Raw genomic sequence first — 6881 nt, 5'->3', positions numbered from 1 at the left:
AAGGTATTTAGATACAAAAGGACGTTCAGAGCCAAAAAAAAAAAAAAAAAAAAAATTGCCAAAGGCAGAAAAAGAAAGAAAAAATTAAAAAGCCACAGAAATGCTAAAAGAAATATATCAAAGAGGTGACAATTAGATTTAGCTCCTCAAAATGATGTGACAGTTTCAAAGGCAGAAATATTTGACATTCAGTAGCATAAGAACTGGTGGAAAATTAATTCCAAGAATGTCTAGCCACAAAGCCAAATGTCTCTTCACCTACAGAAGCCAAATACAAGAAAAACAAAACCTTTAGCTTGACCTTCAAAGTACAATTAGTGCTGATTTATTGACATGATTTTCCAGAACATGGACAATGCTTATGCAGACATTGAGAACACTGTATAATAAATTATATTTTCTTTGAGCTTCAAGGGGTGTAGCCAATTTTCCTTCAAATAAGCTCTGCCAGGGTGTCCTTTTGTTAAGTCTAAAAATTAAATTCAAACAAAATAACAGCTTTATTGTAGCATGTGGTTTAGCAATAGACCTGAGGCTACTATTCAATAAAAAAGAAGAATGATTACACACTTTGTTATGAAAATTACATGATAAGTTCAATAACAACCTCTCTGAAAATAAAGTAAGTACATGGTAATTCAGTTTTCCACTACCAAGTTATCGCATCACTGTGACTGTTTGAGGGAAATTGTGTTCTGCATGGGAGTCAGAAATCACCGTAAGTTGCAAGGTCCCATAGTTCCTTCAGTTGAGGGGAAGAAGAAATTCTACTTTTTATTTTTTGAAGCCTTTTTTTGCCTTTTCTCCTCGAGTGCTATGATTATTGGTAGAAGACATTTTTAAAAGTACCTCCAAAGTTATGCAGCACTCACAAAGCTGAGTTTAGGCTGTCAACATGCAAGTGAAATTTGTGCAATTTTTGGAAGTGCCTGTGTTCCATTTTGGAAAGGGATCTGAGAACCTAAGAGCCCAATCAAGCACACAACTCCTGCAGCATAGCACATTACCATGTGTGCACTAAGAGGCAATACCTCCCTGTGTGCCTGCTTTCAGTCTGTGGCAGCTCTGAATTTACCTCATAACATGAGAGGTTTAAATTAGGTCAAATTACACTGTGCTTGTGTGCACTCAGGCACTTACTCCCATTCAGCTTACACACAGCCCCTGGTAACTCCTGGCTGGACAAGTTTGAGTAACCTGACTGTTTGTTTGATCTCTAAGTACCACTCAAAGTCACCAGTGCTTAGTAACAAAGGTAGTTCTGAGAACTGTGCTCAGAAACTGGCAATTGCTTGTGAAGCATCCATGTCAACGAGATCCTAGCAATTTTAGGAATACAACAGTAGACAGCCTAAAAAAAGATAATACTTGCCAAAGGAGATGCTTGTCATTAGACGATCGGAGTGGCGTTGGCCTTATGCTACATTATACAATTTATTGTCCTTATACAGAGGTTTATTGCTTTAATTTACTTTAATATCTTTATGGAACACGTATAATTTGTGTGATGATGCAGATGAGAAGGATGAATTTCATTCATCACATGCCCACCAATAATCCCAGTAAAAGGGCAGAAACCAAGCCCAATGACTTGTGAGGAGACCTCAGCCCCAGAGTCCTCCCCATATGACACCTACTTGGATGACAATGCTGGAAACACAGCAAAACATTCTTCACCTTAACACGGACAGGTGAGAACCGAGAGAAGAAGTCTTTGGGGAGTGCTGGAAATACTTGAGGGCAGCCAACATTTCCATGTGGTTGCTCACCTGTGAGTTACAAATTGTTTTCATGACACTTGTTTTCTGAAGTGCCCTCATGCTGGACACTTAGCGCTTTGCTGTAAGGAAGATGGGGAGCCCTTTCGTAACCCTACCATTTTCTCCAGACACTGCAGAGCAACAGTGGTTGAAAAAAAGCAAATGCCTGTGATTCATGCGAGTGAAGTCATCTGAAGCTATCGCCAGAATGTGGCTTTATTCTGAGATGGTTTATGCTGGAAGAATTTTCTTTTGCAGATACAATCAGGGGTTATTATACTCCTGCTGGCTCTATAAGATTTGGTTGTAGATCACAGATTTTAGCAATTCCCTGATGCCTTGCCACTCTGTTTGACAGGGTATTGAGCTCCCAGTCAGCCAGGTGTCCAGAAATCCTGTACAAAGGCCACTTGGCGTAAGTGGCAACAGTCAACCTACACATTTGCACAAGGACTCTTGCAGCTGGGACTTGTTGGACTTGCAGTAAACACTTCAATCAATTGCCATTAGAACTGGGGTGAAATCAGACCACTCTGGATTGCCAGAAAAGGACGGTCTCCTTATGCTATCTGTATAGCATATGTACATCCTGATTCAACCCGACTTTAATTCTGTAGGAATAACAGAGACTGAGTATGAACCAATTCAAAGGTTTGTATAGATTTTAAATAGCTGATTCTCAGTCCATATTGATGAAGCAGATTAATATTAGCGTACTGCATTCTGAAGTTGGGAAACTGAGACAGACATTTAGGGCCAGTAACTTTTAGTTGTTGGGTGAACATTTCAGAAGAAAAAAAAATATTTGATTTTTTACAGCAATGTAAGGAGAAGACTTTCAGTGTCTCACACTAGCCAAAAACTCAGCAGTCCTGCTCAGAGGCTGTTTTTAAAATTTGCTCTAGCCCAGCATCCAAAGCCACACAGGGAGTCAGCGAGAAGAGCCAGGTGAGAGCTAAGGAGTTTCTAATCACTGCTTGTGTTTTCCCACTTCTAACCCAAGCTTCTGGATTAAATATAAAGTGAGCTGTCAAGTAAATCATAGAATCATAGAATCATTTAAGTTGGAAAAGACCTTTAAGATCATCGAGTCCAACCGTTAAAGGCAGTCACGCCATATGCTAGAAACATCACAAAACTTTGTTGGCCATATAAAAATTGCTGCACATGGGAACAATAACTCTTTCTTGAAAACCAAATAACTATTCTGATCTAAATCAATCAGATCTGAGAAAGACAGAAAATCCACCCCTTTCAGGATAAGGTCATTGCTCAAGTGTTAGGAATATAACAGAGATTTTAAAAACCACAGTCTCTGGTACCTGCCCTTCTCAGAGCTATTGCTTTTAAGCGGGAGCTGTAAGATCTCTTCTGCCAAGATTTTAGCCCTGAGAAAATATCCCTCTCAGTGATATAACCCTTTACAGGTCAAAGTTCTTAACTGAAAGCTAGTCCTCTTGGCTGCTGGAGTGACCACTGCAGAGTACATAGTGAGCTGTTGGTCAGATTTTTTTCTTGCACTTTTTCTCCTTCATTCTTAATTTTCAGTTTATGATAACTTGAGGAAGAAATTCAAGACAAATAGCTTGTAGAAAGAAAAGCAGTCACTGCTTTTTCAGATGTGTAATGTAAAGTCTAAAGATAATATATGTCTTCAAATTCAGTTTCTAACTGCAAATTATTTGAAAGCCTAAAGGCAATTATGTATGGGCAGATCTAATTTGCTGTTTATATTTAAGTAGACCTTCAGAGACTTTTGAGCATGTTATTGTAAAAAAAACCAACCAACCAGCAACAGAAGGGAAGACAGCACATCAGAAAACCTACGTACCTCATAGAGAAATGACAGAGGCATATATGGGGCTGGAACTTTTACCTTTAGTTTCACACTACCTTCTATAATGAGCTTAACTAATTTCTACTCGGGACTCTCAAATGTAGCAAAAATACAAACCAACAACAATAACAAGCTTGCTGTCTTGACAGAGCTTTTTCTGGTGGGACAGGGGTGGCCAAGGAGGAAGGACACACAGGCTTTCCTACAACCCTCTTCTTCATTGAGGTCAACCCAAGACATGTTTGTGAAGTGCAACCATGTCCCTACTGACACCTCAAATGACCCCAGCCAGGACCACAACCACACCATGTGGCACTCCAAGCTACATAGTTCCCTTTAAGAGCAATTGTCTCCCCGTGGGCGGGAATCAGTGAGCCTAATTACCTATGGTTTGTATCCCATGGCTGGGCAGGCAACAGGGGTTCCTCCTGGGGGTGGGGCATCTCGGGACCCATGGTCATGTGTGTGCTCACCCAGCTGTGCTAAGAGCACCCTCAGTTGGGAATGGGCTCCCTAACCGGGCTTGAGGACAGCCTGTGTGCAGAGGGGGCTTGAGTGGAGTGGAAAGACAGCAGATGAATGTGCATATGGATAGAGTGGCCACAACGTTTCCAAGGCAAGTAGGCAAAAAATGATTCCAAATATTACGATTACAAATGCAATGATGTATGTGGGCAAATATGAAGGAGAGAAAAGAGGGTTGTGGGATAACCTGAAAGAAAACAGCGAAGTTAAGAGAGGGGGATAGATTTGCAGCTGGGTTCCTCAAGTTCAGCTGCCAGTGTGGTTATCATTAAACGATGTAAACAGATGCCAAACTAGAATCATGTGACAGCAAAATTCAAATTTTAGAAGCAGTTTGGGTTTGTTTGCTTGCTTGTTTTTTTGTTTGTTTAGCTGGTATTTCACTGCTTAATCCTTATCACTCTTGCGGAATACTTTGCGCATATAGCACATCCTCAACAAAAATCTTGCAGCCTGATCAAAGCCAGTGAAGGGAAAAGGTCAAAGCACAGGTTATAATGCACACAGTTCCAGGGAGCTCTGTGTCACACATGCACATGTCTATATAAACAAAACCCCCTCTGTATGATGCACTGACAGTGGATAAGATTCATGGAGTGCACTAGTCAGGAAGCAGCACTGTGCTGACAAAACTCTGTGGTGGTGGTGAGATAAGCAGTGCAAAATGACCAGCTGCAGAGCAGAAGCTTCCCAGGCAAGCCTGCATTCTCATCCCCATGCTGAGACCTGGAACTTGCAGCTATTTTTTCAAGTAAGGAAAAAGTACTAGGGAATGTTTCAGATTTTTCCTAAATAGTGGCATAAAAAGTGATTGCAATAGCCCCACTGCCTGGTTGGTTGTGACTTTCCTTGTATGGCTTCCACTTGGCTCACCACTGAAGTGCTACTGGAGCCACAGCATATCTTGCTGGACATGAGAGAGGGCTGTACTTTCTAATAGAAATTCATGTATTCAGAGATTCATAAAGTTTAAGGCCAGTAGAAAGCATCACAGTAATTCGTTCTGACCTTCTTCACCACCTAAGTCATGAAGTACCATATATATACATACATACATATGCATATGTGTTTATTTGTATAAGAATCATTGAATGCCAGTTCATGGAGCTTGACTTCATTTTATCTGATTCAAAAACCAGATTAGCCTGTTAGTTATCTTTTCCTCCTCACTGCTTACAATCTTTATTTGGCTTCAGTGGACTTGCCTTTCTCAAACTTTTTTCTATATTCCTGTTAGGTCTCTATGTGTAGATGCACCTTCAGACCCAAGGTCTCCTGCCTGCTTGGGGAAATACCAAATCTGCGAGTCTGTCTCTAGCTCTGCTTTGCTGTTTTGTTCCCAAAAATTCCTCTCCTACTTCTTCCCACTCCCTCAGACATTTTTCCTCTTCACCCTCCAGTCACTGGCAATATGTCCTCCTTTGCTGCCTTGACTCTACTGCTTGGATATATTAGTGCTTAGCTACCTGATTATTTTTAATTCCATTCTTCGTTCTATTGATTTTGCTATAACTGAATCCATCTGCTGTGTCTGACCAACGGGAGGATGGGAAGGCTGTTTTTCAAATGGTTTCTTTCCTCCTTAAAGGGGTGGTGTTTTATAGAACTCAGCATGAGGGTTTTGTTGCTGTCTAGAAATTTCCACAGAACATGTTCTGTATCATTTCATTACCATTCAGCTATTTACTGGTTATTATTAACAAATCTGATTATGGAGGGTCAGATCGCACTGAAATATAAAGTGTTTCCTTTCCCTTGTTCCTTCAAATAGCTATTTGTGCCAGTCATGTGCTGTGGTCCAAGCCAACGGCAGTCCCACAGCTGCCAAAAACACAGTTGAAGTAGGAGTCTCCTATATTTTCATCTTTCCATTTGCTCCTTGCTGAACATACTCAGCTTCCCTTTGTACTATTGACTCCATTTTCTTCATGACCTGCTTGGCCCATGCAGCCTTCTGACTGACATTTTGATACAACATATATGATGGAAATCAGCGTTTTAATTTGTGCAATAACTGCCATGGTACAAAAGTATTGCTCAGAAATTTTCTATTACTGTCTGGAGTGTTAGTTTTTATGGTGCCATATACATGTGCAGTATGGACAAGTTACAGTTGCCATGGGAATGTTAGTAATGAAATTCTTGAGTTCTCAGTGCTTAAAAAGTCTCAAATGAGTTATAAAGGAGACTTGTTCACATTTCATTTCCTTTGTCAAAGGCAGAAAGAAACCACATCCACAACCCTTTGTGACAAAATTTGCCAAACTCCTTCCATCTTAAAGATTCTTTGACTTTTTAATTTTTATTTTAATTTCACTGTCTGCAAAATGAAGCTTTTGCTGTTTATCCACCTTTTTGGTTTTGTTTTTTTCCAGGTCTGCTCAATACTTCTACTGGAAGTCTGAATGAGGTTGAGGTAGGGAATCGGAAAAATTCAGGTTATAATTCATGCAGTGTGAATGAGTTATGACAGAATATGTAAACACCAAGTCTGGTTTAGGAATTACAAAGGAGAATTTTACCCCCCGCATAGATATAAAAGTGTTCTGGTTTAAACTGCGGGTTGCTTCCATGTAATCTCACATTTCCCCACTCCCACTCATGCACATCACCTGGCATTCGTCAGCATCCTCTTCTTGTTCAGCAAGACAGTCCCTTATCATGACTCCAGCAGGCACAAAACTAGAAGTTTTTATGCTCTAATCTGCACACTGAGATTGGGCAATATCTTATGAGAGTTTATTCAGTTCCCACAATGT

This window comes from Myiozetetes cayanensis, unplaced genomic scaffold, assembly GCF_022539395.1.
Source record: "Myiozetetes cayanensis isolate MyiCay16 unplaced genomic scaffold, myiCay2020 scf2-11, whole genome shotgun sequence".
Lineage (NCBI taxonomy): Eukaryota > Metazoa > Chordata > Aves > Passeriformes > Tyrannidae > Myiozetetes > Myiozetetes cayanensis.
This window is presented reverse-complemented; position numbering follows the sequence as displayed.